General features: G+C 32.2%; 1 non-coding gene across 1 annotated transcript; it reads right to left on the reverse strand.

Moving 5' to 3' along the window:
- Positions 1–20827: 20827 nt before the first annotated feature.
- On the reverse strand, positions 20828–20934 carry LOC133813323 (small nucleolar RNA R71). The gene has a single exon (XR_009884347.1). It is a non-coding gene; the product is annotated as a small nucleolar RNA R71 (small nucleolar RNA).
- Between the last annotated feature and the right edge of the window lie 2714 nt (positions 20935–23648).

The following is a 23648-nucleotide window of genomic DNA, read 5'->3' on the forward strand; positions in this document are numbered from 1 at the left end:
CAACCTTCCAATTTTTGTTTCTTGAAGGATCTTCCAAGTAGAAAACTTGTTTTGCTTGAGTGGCGAGAATAAACTGATCATTCTTGTACCATTCAGAATTACTCATGATACTAGTTATGTTATTCTCAGTCACATTTCGACCCTTGCTTGCATCGGTGTTGAACCATTTGCATCAAAACAATACTACCGGGTAACCATGGTAATATCATAACTCTACAATCTCCTTAAGTTTGCCATAGAAAGTGAAACCATCGGTTCCTGGCATCGAAACTCCACTATTTTGAGTGGTACGTCTTTTGTCACGACTATGAACCAAAAACTTCACAATGTTAACAATGCAAGCCGTGTAGGAGTATGCATTCTCCATGTCCTTAACAAACAATGTACGAGCACAAATTTTCTTAAGGAAATTGCAAAGCTTAATGATTGTCTTTGAAATAGACTTATCCAAGAAGCCTCGAACTCCTACCGGCAACAGATGTTGCATAAGAATGTAACAATCATGGGATTTCAACCCAAAAATGTTGCCATCATTGTCAATTACTTTCTTAGAGAAATTTGAACCGAAGCCATCAGGAAGTCTAACTCCTTTCACGAACTGACAAAAAAACCATCTATCATCCGGTGTGAAAGAGTACATATGATGTGGTTTGATCAAATTTGTACTGTCTTCCTTGAGGTGAAACTCTTCTCAGATACCCCAATTCTTCAAGTCTACTCGTGCGTTGGTGGTGTCTTTATATTTCTCATTCATAAGAAAAGTATCGAGTAAACTGTGGCAAACATTTTTCTCTACATGCATCACATCTAAATTGTGCTTTAGTTCAAGTTCAGACCAGTAATCAAGTTCAAAGAAAATACTATTTTTACTCCAATTAAGCTCTTTTGGATCTCGCTTTCTTTTCACACCTCCGAAACTGACATGTTTACCCGACAAACGATCTGGAACATGCGCTAATTGTTCGAGTATGCCTTGACTACTGAATTTTCTTAGAGGACGTCATTTTTCATAATTCCCATCAAACAAGCGACTCTTCCTCCACTTATGTGTAGAAGATAAGAATCTTCTATGGCCAACATAAGTCGTCTTCCCAATTACCCGACATGAAGGTGTGTCTTCGTTGCATGAAGGGCATGCCATATATCCTTGACCACTCCAACCAGACAAACTACTACGAGTCGAAAATCATTGATAGTCCATAATAGTGTTGCACGCATTCTGAATACACTGTTCGTTGCAGCGTCTCTGGTTTGAACTCCTTCATCCCACAACTTCTTCAATTCATCTACCATAGGCCTCAAAAAGACATCCATGTCCTTCCCAGGTGATTTCGAACTGGGAATCAATAAGATCAGCATGAATGATGACTCTTTCATACACAACCAAGGAGACATATTGCACGTGCAGAATATTACCGGCCACATGCTGTAAGATAGACTCATGTTACCAAATGGATTAAAACCATCAGCGGTCAAACTGAATCGAACGTTTCTGGGTTCTTTGGAAAAATCAGGATATCTGGAATCAAATTGTTCCCAAGCACCCCCATCAATAGGATGGTGCATCACACCATCTTCTTTCGACCATCCCGTACTATGCCAGGTCATATCATTTATTGTATGCATTGAACCATAAAGACGATTCAGCCTAGGAGTCAAAGGGAAGTACCGCAACACTTTGTGGGCAACTTTTTTTCCCTTTGTGTCTTTGTCAACCCATCGGCTCTCACCACATACAGGACAACTCTATTTTTGGGAATTCTCCTTCCAGAACAAACAACAATCATACTTGCAAGCATGAATTGATTGATAACCTAACCCTAACTTCCTCATTTTTTTTCTTAGACTCATAGAATGAACCCGGCAATCTTATTCTCCTTCGGGAATGCGAATTTCATAAACTTCAAAAGTTCATTAAATGAACTATTCGTTCATTTATTCATAATCTTCATGTGCATCATCTTCGCCAAGAAGTTCAAGGAAGACAACCAAGTACAACTAGGGTATAACTTAGCTTCGACCTCTTGAAACAGGTCATCAAATTGATTCTCCACACTATTGCCACCACCATCTGAAATTCCTTCATTTATGCATTCTTTGTTAGTATCTTGTTAACTAATAACATCATTGATGATGTCAATCATCTCATCAGTCATTGGAGCCCCGTCGTCCACTACTGGAGGTATGTCAACTCACTGTGGTAGGTCCACTTCACATATCTTTGCAAAACTCATATCTGTGTATGTGAGCCTCCACCACATCTAGTTTTTGATTCAGCATATTGACACACTGAACGCATGGGCACCTGACTTCTCTCGAAGCATTCACATGATTCCTAGCCATTTGTATAAATGCTTGAAGACCATTCCAAAACTCATCAGAGTTACGATGCCTATTGGTTATCTAACTTTTGTCAATCGTCATAACTGATTCAAGTAGAAAAAAATTTATCGCAATGTGATAATCATAAAAACTACATTTATTTGGTAATAAATTTTGTATCACCAAAGCAGTGATTTTTTTAAGTAATTTATGATATCTTATTGATTCTTATGATGAATAAATTATTAATTTTTATGAATATATATTATCAAATTTTATGAACATATATTATTGTTAGTTATGAATGCATTATAAAGTTTCATCATATAAACAAATAATATTTAATTATGCTTATTATTAAATTATTTAATAATTATCAAAAAAATTTATAATTTTTTATTTTTTTAAATTACCAATAAAATTTTATTATTTTAATTTTAACTTAATTTTAAGAGTAAAGTTAAATTCTTATTTTATCTATATATGTTATTGTATTTTATGAATATATCATATTTATTAATTTTTAGATTACTATTTTAATTTCTACTTATTTTATAAAAAAATATTAATAAAGTTTTATATTTGTAAAATTTTTATTATAATTTACACTTCATTATTTTTATAATTAATTATTTTAAAATTAATTAAAAATTATATTGTAATGTTTAATATTTCTAAAACTACTAAAATTCCGACATCATAACGACTATAATGTAACCTATCCCAAAATTTAAACACATGCATAAAAACTACAAAACCAATCCCAGAACATACATATAATTGAATTCAAAGATTTATATCTCATATCGACAACATAAATCATACTACAAACATTTAATTATATTTATCTAACATAATAATCTAATTATTATTTAAATTCTAATATTCACATCCACATTAAATCATATAAACATATTCACATTTTTTATACATACATTCATATACACATAAAAAAAATAAACATATATATATAAATAAAAAAAAATTATACCATCTAAAATCTAAACCTATAATATGCATTTTCTTATAACATAATATTTAATTAAATCAAATTAATAAATACATTTACAATCTATCCCTAAAAAATATAAATATAATTAAATTAACAAATAAACAAATAAAACCTAAAAAATACAAAATTCAACAATGTATAAAATAACCACTTACACAATCATTAACTTAATTTAACAACTAATCAATAATAAAAAACTTAAAAGAAATACCCAAAAGTGGCTAATGTGTTATCCAACACCAGCAATCCAAGTAATCTACACACAAAAAAAACCCCACAAAAAATTCATAAACCCATTTATAACAAATACAAAATATACACATATATTAACCAAAAAACACAAATTAAACCATAAAATACAAGGAAAATAGGTATATATTACCAAAATAAGGATTAAATGGCCACAAAACAGCTTGGAAATCGCTAGAACGCCGGTGGGCAACGGTTTTCGTCGTCTCCTCTGAAAGTTTTTTTTGCAGAAAATGAAGAAGAAGGCTCGGATTGGAGGTTATATAGGCATGCTCTATAGCGACGACATGTTGTCGCTATAGAGTATATGAATGTCGTCGCTGAAGCCAAACACACCATTTCACTTCACTTATAGCGACGACATGTAGTCGTTATAGGTAAGGGAACAGTTCACGAATAGGTCACGAATCCCTACAGTGACGAGGCAGTGAAAATTTGACTTAAATTTTTTGGCAGTTCACTTTCTCACGTTTTTTTGGTCCTATTGCGACAACATGTCCTCTACAGAGATGATAAGTCGTCGCTATAGGGGGTGCAAATAGGCAACCAACTCTGGGCGGTTGAGATCCTTGAGCATCATACAACGATGACTGGTCGTTGCTATAGACAAACATATTTCCCTGTTTTTTTTTCAACGAGGACTCTACGGCGACGACATGTCATCACCGTAGAGTAGGTTTCTACCTCATATCCCGCCAACTTCCTGGTACCCTACAGTGACGATAGAGTACAAAAGAATTAATCAGTGGATTAAATTGGACTCTACAGCGACGACACGTCGTCACTATAGGGGGTGCAAATAGGCAACCAACTTTGGGCGGTTGAGATCCCTGAGCATCATACAGCGATGACGGGTCGTCGCTATAGACAAACATATTTCCCTCTTTTTTTCGACGAGGACTCTACGACGACGACATGTCGTCACTGTAGAGTAAGTTCCTGCTTCATGTCCCTCCAAAATCCTATTACCCTATAGCTACGTCGTCGCTGTAGGGTACCAGGAATTTGGAGGGCCTGGTCGTGTGTTGTTGACGACCCTACAACGACGACATGTCGTCACTGTAGCTTATTTTTTTAATAAATTAAGAAAAAAATAATTTTTCGTGGATTTTTCCTACATACAACGACAACTTTGGAGTCGTCACAATAGATGTTGTCGTTGTAGAGTCTTTTTCTTGTAGTGAAAACTTGTATAACTTGAGGATTTTTTTCTTTCCCTCTACATGTATTATATTATATAATTATTTTCAATGAATTATTCATTGTTGGAAATTTTTTTTGTCTTGTTTTGTTTGTATATACTAGATACAAGCAACATGCAATACATCTTTGATTAATTTTATTTATAGAATTTATTAATTATTTTTATTAAATTTGTATTATTGTCATATAAATTTCAAATAGATAAACAATATTTATATAAAAGAATGACATAAACACATTATATGAATAATTATACCAAAACATTATTTATGATTTTTAAAAATATATATAATATGATAACTTTTTTAAACATAAATAATTTTTTTAATAAAAATTTAGATTATGTATTATATATTATTATTATAATGATATTTTATAATATTTAAATTTATATTGATATAAGTATTAATTATTTAGTCTTGTATTAAATTTCTTTATTATAATAATATTTTATAATATTTAAATTCATAATAATATAACTAGTACAAAATTAGAATTATATATAATTATCATTATAATATTTTATAATATTTAAATTTATATTAATATAATTATTAAATATCTAGTCTTGTATCATTTATTATTATAATAATATTTTATAATATTTAAATTTGAATTTGAATCTATTTTAATATAATTAATAAATATATATTTTTAATTAGTTTTAAATATTTTATTAAATATTTAGAATATTTCGTTAAAATTAAAATAAAAATTTCCGTTATTTACATATTTTTTATAATTTTTTTTGAAAGATGATATAATTTTATTTTCAATAGATTTTGATTTATTAATAAAAATAAATAAAACCAACTGGCAGAGGGAAGTGGGGCAAGTGCGGTGGCTCCCACTCATTTCTTATAATTATTTATTTACGTATAAATTTAGATTTCTTTTCTTCATTTCGTTTTATTTTATATCAAATATGCATTGTCACATTTATCAATCCCTCAACCTATTTTTTTTAATAAGAAATTAACTTTTGGGAACAAAAAATGGGATTTGTATTTGGAAAAGATTACTTGTTCACATCCTCACGACTCCAAATTTACATGCCTAGAGAAAATAAAAGTGAAGAATAAAACAGAAATAGAACTTTGTATTTTTTTTTATCTTAATGCTTAGTTTAACTACAATTTATTAATTGTTATTTCTATAATTATTTTTATGTAAATTTGTTATAAATGGAAATTTCTATTTATCGTCATTTTTCTTTCTTTAAAAACAAGATAGTCTATATTTGTCGTTGTATTTTGTTTTAAAAAAGCTAGATTATTTTTGTCATCTCCAAATTATACCATTATAATTATAATTAACAGTGAAACAGACCCTACATTTATATAAACAAATAGCACACTATGTTGTCGAATTTGAAGACAAGTCTACTTGTAATTGGGATTATAAAACGTGCCAAGGATGTACATGGCTACAAAAGTTGAATTATGATTCATTATTTGTTTATTTTTATGTATTTGACTATTAAAACGATTAAGTCGTAACCTTTTATAAAAAGCAAAAATAATGGGATCTCACAATCTCTTTTAGTTCACAAAACATGGTTGACTCCCCCACATAAAAAAAATAAAAAATAAAAAAACCAATTATAGAGATTGATGCTAGAAATATACAAAATTATACATCTAAATTTATAATTAGGAACTATTTTTTAACCAGTCTCACGTTGAGAACGAATGAGAGGTAAAAACCAATAATTTCTCTCAATTTTTTTTTTACTAAAATTCTTAATATGTTATTTACATATAAAACCAAACGATACATTTCAATTCATTAATATTTTATCGGAGACATCTGCATATCAAATAAAAGCATAATTAAGTTACTTATATTGAGCCTATATTCTCGGTTTGTGCGTTGGAAACAAATTAAAAATTCTGAAATACTAATAAAATATATTATTATTCCACACGTCTCACAACCTAACCTAAGTTACGGGAAAAAAATGTGAGTAAAAAACCCTTTCAAGAATAAAATTGTTCTAAAATATTCTATAACTAGAATTATTTCAAAACACTTTATCTAATTTGACGTGGCACACACTCTATCTATTTTTTTCCTTTTAAGTAGTTTTATATTTTTTAAATTTAAATAAAATATTTACAATATATTTACTCTATCTATTTTACACATTTAAAAAACTAAAATTATTCTAAAATACTCTATTTATTTTCTCATTTAATTTATTTTTTTAATTATTTTATAGATAATAATATTGTAGTATAAAAAAAAATATATATCATACACATTTAAATAAATATGTAGTTACGTATTTTTAAATTTCTATTTTATGTTTAAAAAACTGAAGTAGTAATAAAAAAAACTTAACTACTAACTACGCCTATATATAAATTAATACATTCAAAAAAATATATTTTATAAATTAATGTAGTGATGTATTTTACGTAAATGTTATTATGTGTTTTAAAAAAAGTAGTTTAAAAATAGCATCTATCTATAGATAAAAAAAACTTAAAAAACTACTAATTAATACTCCAATATCTAACTTTTAAAAAAAATAAAAAACAAAAAATTATAAAATTTCAAATTTCAAACTAAAATATCTTAACAATTAAAAATATTAATATATGTATACATCAATATATATACACGCAATATTAATTAATTTAATTAAAAAAATTATTTAAAGAGATATTAAAACGTAAAAAAATTTAAATTCAAAACCAAAATATTTTAACAATTAAAAATATAAATATATATACACATAATATTAATTTGATTAAGAATTTATTTAACTTAATGACTTGGCTCTCAATTACTCAAGTGAGTAATAATCAATAATTCAAGTTTCAATGTATTAAATCTCTATATATCTCTTCTATATAAAAAGTGTGTAGATTACGAATTTTTTTTGTTTTAACGGTTTTTTTTGTTAACTTTAACAGAATATTTTAAATATTTAACGGAATATTCTAAATATTTAGTGAAATATACTTTTAAAACTAATTAAAAATACATATTTATTAATTATATTAATATAAATTTAAATTTAAATTTAAATTCAAATGTTATAATATATCATTATTATAATAATATTTAATATAAGACTACAAATACAATAATTATATTAATATAAATTTAAATTCAAATGTTATAAAATATCATTATTATAATAATATTTAATATAAGACTTGATATTTAATAATTATATTAATATGAATTAAACATTATAAAATGTTATAATAATATATAATACAAGAATATATATTTAATACTTATATTAATATAAATTTAAATATTATAAAATATCATTATAATAAAAATACATAATACATAATCTTAATTTTTATTCAAGAAAATTATCATGTTTCAAAATGTTATCATATTATATATATTTTTAAAAAAATCATAAAAGTGTTTTGGTTTGATTTTTCTTTTAATATGTTTATGTAATTCTTTTATATATAATATTGTTTATTTATTTAAAATTTATATAGCAATGATACAAATTTACTAAAAATTATTAATAAATTCTATAAATAAAACTAAACAAACGTGTATTGCATGTTGCTTGTATTTAGTATATGAGCATGTGTGTATATATACAAATTGTATATCTAAAATTGTTAGTTTGTGAATATCCTATTATTATCCTTTCCAAGTGTACCACAATTTCCTTAAGTCTTTGTATATCATAATTTATTTAGCTTTATGACTTGGCTCTCAAAAGAGTAGTAATCAATAATTCTAGTTTTAAGGTCAAAAAAAATATTTCTATATATATACATGGATACATGTGTATGTATAGGGATTGTATATCTACAATTGTTGGTTTGTGTATATCCTATGAGTATCATTTCCAAGTGTATCAGCATTTCCTTATCTTTTTCGTGTATCATACACACGTACATGGCTTTCAATGTATACCATGCATATTTCCACACACACATGAATATCAAACTATGTTGACACTGCAATATATCTCAAAGAGTATTTTCAAGTAAGTTTTATGCACCTGAAAAATATAGAGGGAACTTAGTGATTGAGAACTCGCCGATTGTGCAATATATGTATATTTATTTATGGTTGATTTATAGATTTTGGTATTTTTCTTATGTATTTGGAATGAGAAGAAATTGAACGTGGATCATGGTGATATGATATTGTTTACTATATGTACTGAAAAAAATATTTGTCTTCGAATTGAATTAGCTAACCCAATACTGGTAATAGTATTGTTTGAATTTTGGTTCTCTATACATCTATTTTCTTATTATAATATAATTATTATATTTTTTATTCAAAAGTGAATAGTTATACAAAATATTATAATTATTATCATAAATTATCATTATAAATAATTTTATTTTTCTTTCATTTGATATTTTCTCAAGCTTGTGACAAAACAATATTACTAATGGTATTGTTTGAATTTGTGATTTGTTTTCACTGTAATAAATAAATATTTTCTAGATTGTAATTTAGTGGACATTCCAGCAGCAACAAAAAGATGCGGAGGTTGATGCGAAACACAAAATATCTTTTTTAGAAACAAGGAACATATTATGAATTAAAAACTATATAATTATGACAATTGATGTTAATATTGTTTGTTAGCTAAATTTTTTCACATCTCTTGCTTTTCAAATGCTATTATACATTCTATTAATTTCTTGAAAGGAGAGAGAAATAAATAATTGATTAATTAGATACTTTTATTACAATTTTACTATTAGAGCATAACTTAAAAAAATGGAGGAATTACAAAAGATATAAATTTCTCACTCACATTATACAAATTATAAATTTAATCAAACAAATATAGAATTACGTTAAATATATATAGTTGAATTACAAAATGTATAAATTCAAATTATAATATTCATCAAACAAATATAAAATTATCTTAAATTATATTTAATATTATTATAAAAAAAATTACGTGAGGCAAGTATATCTTATAATATATTTATATGATGTGACACTCTAAAATTGCTCAAAAGCACTATTTTCTTTTTTCCTATTTTCAAATTTGATTAGATATTTAATTACGATAACTGTTTAATTAAATTATAAATATAAATAACCGTTAACTTTTTTCATTTTTTATTTTACTTTTATAATTTATGGCTATTCATTAATTAAGGAAAAAATTCTATCTATTTTCTCTTTTTTCTCATTTTTATTTTTATTTAATAATAATAATAGATGTCAATTAAAATTATCTATATATAATAAATATATAAATAAATAATCTATCTATTTGTATTTAACCTTTTAACAAAACACGGGATCCAAATGTTAATTTTTAACAATAAATGATCCAAACGGGTAATCAACATTTTGGCAAAACACATAAGAGATCATTGTGACACGAGAGCAGCAAATGAACCCATCTTCTATGAAAACCCATTCTGAGCATAATAGCTTCCAAATAAACCCAATCTACTCTATCATACGCCTTGCTCACATCGAGCTTAAGAGCCACAAGACTAGTTTTCCCTCTAGATTTCCTTTTGAGATAAAGTAGGATCTCATAGAACACCATGATGTTTTCTGAAATAAGACAACTTGGTAGAAACGCACTCTGGTTTTCTGAAATGCAGTACCCCAAAACCTCTTTCAACCGATTAGCTAGAGTCTTAGACATGATCTTGTATATAACATTGCATAAGGATATGGGCCGAAGATCTCCCATGGCAGTAGGGGAATTCTTCTTCGAAATCGAAACAATATGGGTTTCATTCATTTTAGTAGGGAGCTCACAGTATCAAAGAAAGTTTGCGTCATTCTAATTAAATCCTCTCCAATAACATTCCAATACTTCTGAAAGAAAGCAGGAGTTAATCCATCAAGGCCAGGGGCTTTATCGGGGTGCATTTGGAAGGTGGCAGCCTTTATATCTTCAACCGAAAAAGGATATAATAGCATATCGTTCTGTGACTCAGAGATTTAGGGAGGCATAAGGTCGATGAGATCCGTCTCGGAGTTAGGATTAACCGAAAAAGATGCGTAAAATAGTCTAGGATGTGTTCGGCCAAACTATTAGACCAGTCGACCCAATCACCATATTCCTTTTGCAGTTTGTGAATGGTATTTTGGCGCTTACGAGCTGAAGCAGTAGCATGGATTTATTTTTTTTATTAAGATCCCCTGCTTTGAGCCATAATTGCTTGGACCTTTTGCGCCAAAAAACTTCTTTTTGGTATAGAGTTTCCATTAGTTTAGCTTTTACAGCCTTAAATCTACAGATAGAATGCGCATCACGACGAGTTTTCAACCATCGAATGATATCCATGCTTCGTTTTATTCTATCTTTAAAATTTCATGTAATATCTTTTGCCAATAGCATCAAAGCGTGACTGCAATGCTCTAACTTATCATACCAATTATGGCCATAATGAGACTCCCACGAACTACTAATAATATGACCACAAGCAGATTCTCTCAACCAAGAATTCTTGAATCTAAACCTCTGGTCGACTCGAAAAATAGGTGTAGTATTGGGTTGAATAAAAATAGGACTATGATATGAGGAGGAGTAAATAAGGTTGGTCAAGTGAGCCCCTAGGAACAAAAGCAGCTAGTCTTGAGAGACTAAAGCACGGTCCAACCCGACTTCAATCCAGATTTTGGTAAACCCTTCCACGTTCCCAAGTAAACTGATAGCCATGTATATCTAAATCCACCAAGTCACAGTCAATTAACACTTGTTGAAATCCCTCAATCAACCAACTAGGATACGACTTCCCTCCTCTTTTGTCTTCATTACCCAAAAAATTATTGAAGTCCCCAATAAAGCACCAAGGAACCGAGTACCTATTCTTCAAATTTCTAATAATATTCCAAGTTTGCTTTCTTTCTGACCTGTTAGGTTCCCCATAGACACTAGTTAATCGCCACTGATCCATCCCATCAATTTTAGTAAGCAAGTTGGGAAGCCTCTTCCTGATGACGCCAAAGCATGGCTAGGCCTCTACTACGCCCTTCCGGATTGACTACAAACAACCCCTCATAACCCAAGGATCTCTGTAGACTCTCCAACTTCTCCTTTCCGCTTAAAGTTTCACAAAGGAAAACAAAAGTGGGGGGCTTTTGAGAGGAAATTTCTCATAGGAATTGAACATTCCTAGGGTTCCCAAGCCCCAGGGAATTCCAACTTAAAGAACTCATGCTCCTTGGTGGGTCTGTGTAGCAGAACCCGCCCCGATCAAGTTTTGTAAGCATGTAGTATCACTGCATAACATTGCTGCATCTTCTCCAATTTGTTTCCCGTTGTCGCTGTCGTCACTTGTTCGTCTTCTCTTTGATTCAAAGACCACTAATGTAGCTCGTCCGCATTAGAAGAGATGTGAGTATCCTCATCAGGCCATGAGTGGATTCTATCATCTGCTTGAGTTCCTGGATGTTGGGTCTCTTTGTGTGATATATTTCTTGAAGACTCATCCATCTTAGTTGCTTCTTTTTTGGTTTCCCTGAGTTGAATTATACCCCCACCTTCCAGAAAATTAGCATCACTACTACCACCTTGCCGAAGCCACTTTGCCCCAATTAACAAGTTTTGTCTTCTCGGAACCGCTCCATATGGTTTCTTAATCATTTCCAGGGGTATCTCAAAGATTCTCTCACAGAATTTCTCCGAGTGCCCAATCAGCCCACAAATGAAACAAAATGTAGGGATTCTTTCATACTTGAAATGAACCCAGAACCAATCGCCCTTTAAATTTCTAATCTTCATCTTTCTCTTCAGAGGTATATCAATATCAATTGATACTCTAATCCTCAAATAGTCTTTCCATATGCCATTATAATTGTTAAGATCAGATTCTAAGAACATGCCTATATGATTGCCATATCCCTGATCACTTTCTCTGCCATAAACCCAAGATGTAGGTCGTGTAGATGAACCCATATATCTAATCTGTGAAGCTGCAATGAACGTGGATCAACACCTGGTGTAAGTCTGTCAAAAACCAATTGAGCTCTGTTACATGTCCATGGGCTTCCATCGATCACCCTCTTAATGTCAACTTCATGATAGAATTGAAACAGATAAAGGTTGCTCTCCAATTCCTTGACATACATCCCTCTTCCAGGTTTCCATAGGGCTGCCATCATGTGTTGCATAACTTGGAATTCAAGAGGTTTGTCAACCAAGAATTTGCCCACTAAGCACCGTCTTGCATCAACCCCAATAATCTCTTCCCTTGTTGTGTCGTAGCAAAGACCCCTTTGTTCTTCTTTTTTTTATCCGTAACCCAACACAACGCTCTTCAAGATCTTTAATTTCTTGGGTCGACAAAGCCATGGAAATCGAGATGGAAGGTTCGCCAGATACACAGTCGCACTAAGGTTGCAAAGACGGAACTCCAATCAGAAAATGGATTCCTAAACAAGGCAGAAGCGCACTGTAAAAAAAGAAACGCGGAAGACTACAGAGGAACGACGCTGGAGACAGAAACCATGGGAACGCCAGAGACTGTAATTCGAAATCGCCTGAGAAGAACACCACAAACCAGGTCACGAGACTAGAAAGTAACCCTTCGATGAAAGGGGCAGGGCAGAGATTCTTGAAACCCTAGCAGATAACTTACCCCTTTTTTAATTTTGCTAATCTTAGCATTTATTCTAAAGAGAGAGAGACTTCTACTATATTAATATAAAAAAATCTTAATTCTATAAAATTACATTAAATTGAACCTTAAAAAATATAGTCTATAATATTTTTGTTGTTTCAATCTAAAACATGATTAGACACATGAATGAATGGATAGAGAAAACAATATCTCAAAAATGTATTCCAATTCCTTATTCCCTTTAAGTAGGGCCGACCCTGGGCTAATGCAGGTTAGGTCCACGCTTAGGGACCCCTTAGTCCAAGGGTCCAATTTTTTAAAAATAGCAGTTAAAATACCATGTTTTGTTAACTTTTGCAATACTTTATTATAATAAAGGGGCCCAATTTTTATTTTCCGCCTAGGGCCCAATAAGCCTTAGGGCCAACCCTGCCTTTAAACCCTTTGTGAAGTAGTTAGTATGGTCCTGGTTGCATGCTTGTTAAGTCCACATTAAATTTGGTGTGCAATGTAATAGAATAACTAATAAGTTTACATGTGTAAATTTGTGTTTATCGGTCTCTTTCATATCATGTTGAGACTCATATATTACACAGAAATGCTTAACCCAAACCTAATTTATTTATTAATGTTATAGAAATATAAAACACAAATTAATCTAAATTGTTTATGAGTAACACTTTGCATAAGTTATGCCACGTGTCCAATGATGAGAACACAGACAACATTTGCCTCTCAAGTCTTCACTCGTCCTCGGGAACAGTGAAGACTTAGATAAAATAGTTGTCGTCCTCTCAGAAGTTTGTCCATGGGTCTTGATAGTAGGGTATTTTTGAGCATTAACGTTTCCAAAAAGGGGTGCCACGTGTAGGTTCTCCATTTCTTAGACCACCGATCAGTGTTATTTAATTAGGGATTTTTTCTGTACTCGAGACATCCTTTCACCTTTCGAGTACGACCATTGCCTCAATTTTTGTGACTGTTGGATTACGCTCAAGTACCTACTCGTAGGTAAGCAACAACTGGGGAGCAAGGGATCTTTCACCCACTTTTGGGGTTTCGATATAAATGTTTCCCTTCCTTTCATTTCCCACACTTATGCTCACATTCGCAGAAACCTCTCCATTTTCTCAAAGAAAAACTGTTCGTCCCCAGAAAAACCCACTTCCAAATTCTATTTTTCTTGCCTTGATCCTGGATAACTAGAGGGAATATCGTTGCTTCTGGGTTAACGATGCCAAATACATTAACGTTCGCACTCGTCTACGCACGTTTCTTCGATTTTTATCGAGTAAGTTTTCTTCTCTGGGCATTATGGTTTATCCTTTGTTCTTAGTAACTATGTTTCTGTGATTTTACATTTGGGATGATGAACATGATAGGGCATTCCCAGTGTTTGTGCTTTTTCAGGCTCTTTCTAGTTAAATACCCATATGTAAGTGGCCTTTTTACGTGTTGATTAGAAAATCATTTGTTTGGGATTCATTTATGGGAATTTCCTAGAATACGACCTTGTTTGGTCGTGTTCTTTGAATCTTTGACAGTGTTTATAGGCTACGTTTTGTTGCTCCAGGAACGCCTCTTTTAGAAAGAACAAAAATTTTATCCCCAAGTAGTTATCTTAGGGTATTCTCGTGTTCTGGCCATTGTTCATTCAATCAGGATACTAACTGCTTGGTTTTGTTTTAGATGTCCGAGGACCTCCACGAACTTCACCAACACGGTTTCTTTAACTTTGATCTAGAGATTAAGGACATGGCTTGTGGACAAGGTTCAACTCCTGAGAATGCTCGTGCATCTAAGTATTTAGAAATTGTGGAGGCTGCTCTAGTGGCGGGGTGACCACTGACAGTAAAGGTGTGTTCGGGTACGTGCACTTTAACTGAAGAGGAGGTCAACGTGGGCCCAATCCTAAAATTTTTAGCCCAATACAAAGCCTCCGGGTTTGAGGCGAAGCATATCTCAACCAAGTTAAAAAAATTTGGATGCTTTGGCACACATCAAGGCTCACTATGGGTGTTGGTATTAAATGGTCAAATCAAAGGTGCGCAGTGGAATATATGGACCCATTTTAATAAATATTAATACCAGTCAAGATCATATACATATATAAACATTAAATCACATACAAAATAGATCAAGAATTACCTCTTGTAGCCGATCAAGTGTCATTGAATCTTTTTGTATAAAATCAACGATCTTCCTATCCAGTAATCTGAAAGCTCATACCTTGATCTTCCAGACCAATCCTCAAACACACAAGGGCGTGTGTGGGTACGTAGGATTCAAAAGATTGATTTATATGACTCTCTACATGTACTCAACACATGAGATCTAGAGAGGTTTGACTGAGAGAAGATGTTTTGAATAGTTTTCACGTTTTTATAAAACTATCGCTTTAGAGAGAGAGTCTGTATTTTAAATCTCATAAAAATAATTAAAAACTTGTTCTTAAAGTCACATACTATCTGAATTATATTAAAATCATTTAATCTAATTAAATAATCTTTATTTTATTAAAAATAAATTTGATATGATATTTATATTTAATTATTTTTTTAAATCATATTTAAAAATAATAATTAAATAACGGATTAAAAAAATTTATTTTGAAATTCAAAATTCAAATCCCAGGGATAAAAATCCCTGAGTTAGGCACCACACACTGTGTTGTACAGTGTGTATCGCCCAACCCTATTAAGGTTTCCCTAATTTTCTCATTTTTTTGTTTAATAAACTTTTAAGACAATATATTTATGCAAAAATAAATATCAATTAATTCAAAATTAATTTTATCTTAAAATATCAGTTTTAAATTAAATAAATAAATATCATATTCTAAATAAGATATTTATTATTCTCTCTCTTTATATAAATCCAAACAAGATTAATATTTATTTTAACCTATAGTTTTTCAAAATAAAATCTATACATTTGAATAATTAATTTATTCACAATTAATCAATTACCCATAATTATCACATTACTATTTCCTTGCCCTGGAAAATTAATTCCTTTGCAATTTATTCATTCTCACTACAAATCTTTCTTTTGACATCCTTACCCTTGACAGTGTAGGACAGAGGTGATCCAAGGACCATGGACCTATAATACGAAGTTCCAATAAACTAGATTATTAATCAAACTCTTTAATCTGATAATCTTATTTATTAATTTCACGTTACTCCACTATAAATATGGAATTGGACTCTAAGTATTTATAGAATTATATTTACAGAGTTTTCTCTTGTAGTCCATTGATGTAATCAATATATGTCGTTCTGTCCTCCATTATTGGTTCGTTAATTAGAGCTGGTCAAAGTTATCGTTTTACCCTTCTAATTACCTCTTGATCCTTAAGTATCATTAATTCACTAGCGAATAATTAATCTATAATCTAATTATAGATTTGAGCTCAATAACTATTCAATTTCAGAATCAACCCTTAAGGGAACCAATATTCGATCCGTGAGGAAAGCATGGATTCCAATATTGTAATTCACGTTCCCAGTCATCCATGATATTGAATCTCCAAAACAAAAGTCATTAACCTCATTATTCTAAGAGACCTTAACGAGTGGATCCAAAGATCAAATAAACATAAACAAGAGTTTATGAATACTCATGATTTAGACTGACCTACAAATGATCATATATTATGATAAGAATTAAATCTTTATGTCAAACAGCAAGTTTATAAAGATAATTAATTCTCATTGGTGATGCCATATACAATCTCCATTATATACAACACCTTTACTAAGATGTATATCCACATCAACAATCCAAATCTAGATTACTTGCATCTCGTATGCTTAGCAAACCGTACTATTAACCATTCATTAAAGATTCCATACTTTAATATATTACTGACTATTTCATTCATTATATATGATCTTAATTCTCTCGTACTAATACAAGATCATATTCTCATGAATGAATAGGGAATTTTCTTGATATTTTCATATAATTAATTTAAACAATAATTATAACATTCAAATATAATAAAATTAGATTTTTATTTAAAACCAACAAAATGTATTTACATGCTTTTAGGGCATTAATCATAACAATGGGATCCGCAGTGATGGCTATCTCATACGACTATGTCGGGAGATGGAGAGGTCTCACCGCAGCGTTCACGACTTCGGGGTCTGGAGTCAATATCAACTATAGGCAAGTGCCATACTTCCCCTCCATCAATATTTTGTCAACATCCTTAAGTTTGTGGGAATAACTATGTTCCATTGATTCCCAATGGTTATCGCCTCCTCGTGGGCTTGTACATTTTGTACAAGCACCACAACTGACCCGAGCCTTCTTTGGTAGAGATTCTGTACTTGTACAATTTCTGAGCCTGCCTGAAGAAAAAGGGCAGTGATCTGGATAGGTTCTACACCATGATGAAGTTCTCACAATTCAACTACAAAGGTTCTTCACCAAAATGAGAGCCATGCTCGAGACTTCAAGGAACATTTCTTCTTCACGATGGGCTTCCCTCTTGAAGTCAATCAAACTCTGCTTCTAGACTTTGCCAGAGTTGGTGTTTAGTCTAGTTTTGGGTTGTGTTTAGGTAGTTTATATTAATATTTTTAGTTATTTAGTACAGTATTATGCTTTGTTTTAGCTTGTTTTTAGGTTTTAGCTCATAAATAAAGGAAACAAACAATTGGAGCAAATTGACCGAAAAATGATGAAAAATTGGCTTTTTAGTGTTTATTCCGTGAAAAGATGAATCCACAAGCAATTTTATGGCTTCGGTAAATTATCGGGACCAAAATCACAAAAGTTGAAGAAATTGTTAAGGGTCGCGGCGCTATGATGCTGAGTCGCGGCCCGGTCCAAGGTAGAAAGCCTGTTTTTCAAAAAATTGACATTGGTTGTGGCGCGCCTAGCTTTGTTCACCTAGAAAATTTACAAGGGTCGTGATGTTGAAGAGCTTGGGCCACGATGCGCCTAACGCCCACGTGAGCCTAAATTGACACGGGCCATGACGCTTGAATGTTGGGCCACAACCCCATTGATTTTGAAGAAAAAAATTATGTTTTAAACCTAATTTCGAGAGGAGAGAAAGTGAATTTTGGGGAGTACGAATTTTGAAGTGAAGAACACACCGTGGAGCATCTCCATTCGTTCTCAACATTTTATTTTCTTCTACTTTGTTTTTCTTTATGTTTATTTTTGATTCTATGGTTGTTCTTGCCATGGGTATGAACTAATTTTATTTTCTAGGGTTTTTAATTTAATCACTTGGATCTTTGTTATTTTCTATAAGGATTTCATGATTCTTTCTTCACTTCTATTCTAAATTATTTGATATGTTCTTAATGCTTGTGAATGTTTGATCACCATTTGCATGATTTATGATTTTGATTCGAAATCTGAAAAGTGAGAATTGATTATGCAATGATTGAATAATCATAATTTTCATATTGGATGAAAATACCTATATGAATTGTGTAGTTGTAGGTTTATTGAGTTTAATGGCTTTTATGTGTTGGGATTTATCACAGGAATGTAGACAATTCACAATTAAATTGAGTTCTTTGTTTCTTGAAAAAGAGTAAGACTCGTTTTTGTTAATCCGTTATTAGTTTAGGAAGAAGAATTGTGAAGTCTGATTAGCGAAATAATAAAGTGAATAGTTGATGAAATTAAAATCCCTAGTTCTTTATTTTTGAAGTTTTTACAATTATTTGCTTTCTTTCATAGTGTTATTTTATGTTTATTTCTTTTGTTATTTTAATATTTTTGAAACCAATTTATTGTTGACCAAATAGAAATAGAAAATTGATTTGTTGGTAATTAGTAAATCAATCTCTGTGGGAGCAATCTTTATTTATCATTGTATTACTTGTGTCGATTACGTATACTTGTGTATAAATTTTGGTGAACAAGTTTTTGGCGCCGTTGCTGGAGATTGATTTTTATTAATATCAATACAATTAATTTTATTCTAATTTGGTTTTTCTATGTTAATTGTCTCTAACTGTTGTGTTTGAGAATCTTAATTTCAGGTGCCAATTGGTATATGCGACGTCAATGGACTCACAATCTTTTGCCCATTAATATTGAAATTGAGAGGACTTGCAGACATAATAGATGTTGCCCACGATTTTGGCCAACTGCGAGTAGACGCAAAACAATAACCTTGAATAGAAAGTAAATAACACAAGTAATTTTTATAGTGGTTCAGCCTTAATTTGTTGGAAATAGCCTAATCCACTTAGAGTTTTGATATATGTAGCCTATACTTAAGATCAGATGAACCTTAGTCAACTGAGTTTCTCAAGTATAAGTAGAAAAGTACAGTGTTTCTCTCTCTAAACTCTCAGAAAATGCTCCCAGAATGCCCCAAGTAATGCTCCCAAATTTAAAAAAAAATAGTGGTTCTTTCAGTTTAAAAAAGATTAGACCCCCCAAACAATGCCATGAGCCATTTATTTATAGGCTCATGGACCGTACATGAGAAATATCCCGTTGACGGGGTCCTTGGTTGTTCCAACCAACTTTAATTAAGAAAATATTAATAAATTCAAATTACAACAGTATAGCTATTACTTCGGGATATCTGAGAGATTCTCGCGACAGTTACGAATGATTCGGGTTGTAGCTATTACTGAGGCTTTACAGAAGAGTCACTAGATGGTTAACTTTTGAGATTCTGATTCGTCGACCGACCATCTCCATCCCACAAAGTGATTGGTCATCCAAAACACCTCACCGGTCGGCCAAAGCATATCTCTAGTCGGGCATGGCACACTATTGGTCAAGCATGGCACACCGCTAGTAGGGCATGGCACATCGTTGGTCGGGCATGGCACACCACTGGTCAGGCATGGCACACCACTGGTCAGGCATGGCACACCACCGGTCAGCTAAACTTATTCCTGACCAGTAATATTACAACTCCTCAGGTCAATTCTCAACCTTTTCACCTCTTTAAATAACACATTTATTGACTATTAATGTATCATTTATTGATCATGCCCTGCCACTTGTCCATCCGATTTCCACGTCACTGAACAAAATTTTGAGGATAACAATAGAAAACAGAAACAATTAGCAGATATGTCCCAACATCGAAGCAATGGGTTGAATGGGGATGCTGTTGAGCCAGCAATTCGCACACTCAGAGACTATGTACTCCCCGCTGTTACTGGAGTACAATCATGCATCCAACTGTCGGCAGTTACAGCCAATCATTTTAAAATGAAGCCGGCGATTCTGCAAATGGTCAAGTCTACTGTCCAGTTTGGCGGACTCCCTACTAAGGATCCCAAAAAACACATAGCCAATTTCCTGGAGCTGTGTGGAACTTTTAAATATAATGGGGTCACCAACGATACTATTAGACTGAGATTGTTCCCGTTCTCACTGTGGGATAGAGCTAAAATTTGGTTGAACTCTCTTCACGCCAACTCAATCACTACATGGGAGGCATTAGCTCTGAAATTTCTTGCTGAATTTTTCCTCCATCAAGGCCGCAAAGTTAAGAGGGGAAATTAATAACTTATCTCAATTTTATGGAGAGTCTTTTTATGATGCATGGGAGAGGTTTAAGGAGCTTTTGAGGAAGTGTCCTTGTCATGGGATTGAAAAATGGATGCTGGTCCATAATTTTTACAACGGTTTGTGTGGGACGACTCGCACCATTATTGACGCTGTAGCAGGTGGTGCTTTCATGAGCAAGAGTGCTAATAAGGCTTATGAATTGCTTGAAGAAATGGCCATGAATAACTATCAGTGGCCTAGAGAACGGGATAGAAATAAGAAGGTAGCTGGTATGCATTATCTGGATGCTATTATCACTCACACTACTCAGGTTGCATCATTGACCAAGCTACTATAGCAAAATTCTATGGCCACTCAAGTCATGCAAATCCAAGCAGTATGTCATAATTGTGGTGTTCCTCACCCATTTGAGTAGTGCATGGTAGTTAAGATGAACAACTCCATTCCCATGGAACAGGTGAATATGATGGGAAATTTCAATAGGCAAGTTAATAATCCATTCTCCAACCCGTTCAATCAAGGGTGGAGAAATCAACCTAATTTTTCATGGAGAAATAATGAGGATCCTCAACAAATTTAGCAGCCTATGCTTCAAGCTCCACCCCAGGCACCATTACAACCATCGATACTACTTGTTGCTCAAGAGAAGAAAAATGAGTTACAAGCTACACTGTTAACTCTGACCAACTTTCAATCTCAATTTATGACATAAACTCGCTCATCCATCAGGAATCTTGAGATGCAGGTTGGTCAATTGGCAAATATGTTACAAAGTAGGCCTCAAGGAAATTTTCCAAGTAATACAGAGGTGAATCCTAAAGAGTAGTGCAATGCAATCTCTTTGAGGAGTGGGAAGAAGTTGGAAGAGCCAGTCAAGAAGTCTATACTTGCACCAAAAGTTGATGTTGAGAATGAGGGTAAGGTAGAAGAAGAGGTTATTGAAGACCTTGAGAAGAAGCAGTCACCACTGAGTTATGAGCACCACATCAAGATTCCATATCCTCAGCGACTTCAAAAGAAGACACTTGACAAGCAGTTTTCGAAGTTTCTAGACATTTTTCAAAAACTTCACATTAACATACCTTTTGCCGAGGCACTTGAAAAAATGCCAAGTTATGTGAAGTTTATGAAGGAAATCTTATCAAAGAAAAAGAAGTTGGAGGATTATGAGATAGTGGCGCTTATTGAGGAGTGCTGTGCTATTTTGTAGAAGAAACTACCTCACAAGCTTAAAGATCCGGGTAGTATCACGATTCCTTGCTCAATAGGAGATACTGTTATGACCAAGGCCTTATGTGATTTAGGGGCTAGTGTAAATTTAATGCCCTTATCTATTTTTTAGAAGCTAAAATTGGGAGAAGCTCGCCCCCACTATTGGGTCCTTACAAATGGTAGACCACTCTGTTAAGCAACCTCGTGGAGTAATTGAGGATGTCTTAGTTAAGGTTGGTAAATTTATCTTCCCTGCTGATTTTATTATTCTAGATATGGAGGAAGATGCAAACATTCCCATTATTTTGGGAAGACCATTCTTAGCCACAGGGAGAGCACTAATTGATGTACAAAAGGGGGAGTTGAAACTTTGAGTGCAAAACGAAGAGGTAACATTTGATGTTTTTGCAGCAACTGATATTCCAACTTGTTGTAGAGTGGATGTGGTATGTAGTGGCGGTAGTAATTTGGAAACCACCAAGAGAAAAACCAATGCTGAAATTGGTAGTCGAGAAGTTTGTCATTGTTTGAAATTTTTCTATAGTGGGAAGACTTGAAGGCTACATGAGCAATGGAAGGCTCTGACGATTAACAACATCAAAAGACGAGTTTTTTCTTATGACACTATGGCTCTAAAGGATGAGCGGGGTGGACTTGACCCAAGTTGAAGTTTAATGAAAAAAGTGAGCGTCCAGCTGGAGACGTTAAATAAAGCGATTTTGGGAGGTGACCAAATGTTATTTTTAATTCGAGTTTTTATGAGTTTGTAATTTTTATTTTCTATTAAACTCCTTTTAATTTTGGTTCTTAGGTTTAGATTTTATTTTCAGTAATTCTTAGTTTAGTTTGTAATTTTTGAATCATGAAATATATGAAAAAAAACTTTTATTTTGAGTTACAGCGCCTAGGACAAACTGAACTTTCCAGTCACCGCCTTCGTCACCTCCATTTTGATGATGTTTAGCTGGACCGTTGGTAAGTTTTATTTCCTTTTCTTATTATGTCACATTGGGGACAATGTGTCAATCAAGTTTGGGGAAGGAGTCTTACTATTTTGTGTGTTTGTGCCATGTTGTTAGTTTGTGTCATGTTGTTAGTATGTGTTTGTTGTTGTTTGAGTTTATCTTAGTTAAATGTTGTGTTGTGTTTGTGTGAATCAAGTTGTCAATGCTATCCTATGATATGGAAGAAAATGTCGTGAAATTTTTTGAAATTTTTGATCAATTGAATCCGTGTGCTTGGTTAGACTACATTGGTAGCTTGTTTCGATCTATAAAAGAATGAATGTTTAGCCATGATTGAAAAATTCTTTGTAATTTGAATTTGAATGTATGCATTGTTAAAAAAAATTGGCTTGTGTTTTGATGAATGAATGAATCTAGAACTTGCTTGTTTATCATTTGAGACGAAATCCTAGATGAGATATTCTTAAAAAGGTGATTTAGGCAATTTCTTGGAACGTTTGAGCCTTTCAAGCCAACCCAAAAGTAATTTTCCATTGTTACCCTTGTTGAGCCTAAAATTATCCTCTTTGTTGTTTGACACCAATTGTGAGCCAAATAGACATTTTGTTAGTTTTCATT

The sequence above is a fragment of the Humulus lupulus genome, chromosome 1, assembly GCF_963169125.1.
Source record: "Humulus lupulus chromosome 1, drHumLupu1.1, whole genome shotgun sequence".
Lineage (NCBI taxonomy): Eukaryota > Viridiplantae > Streptophyta > Magnoliopsida > Rosales > Cannabaceae > Humulus > Humulus lupulus.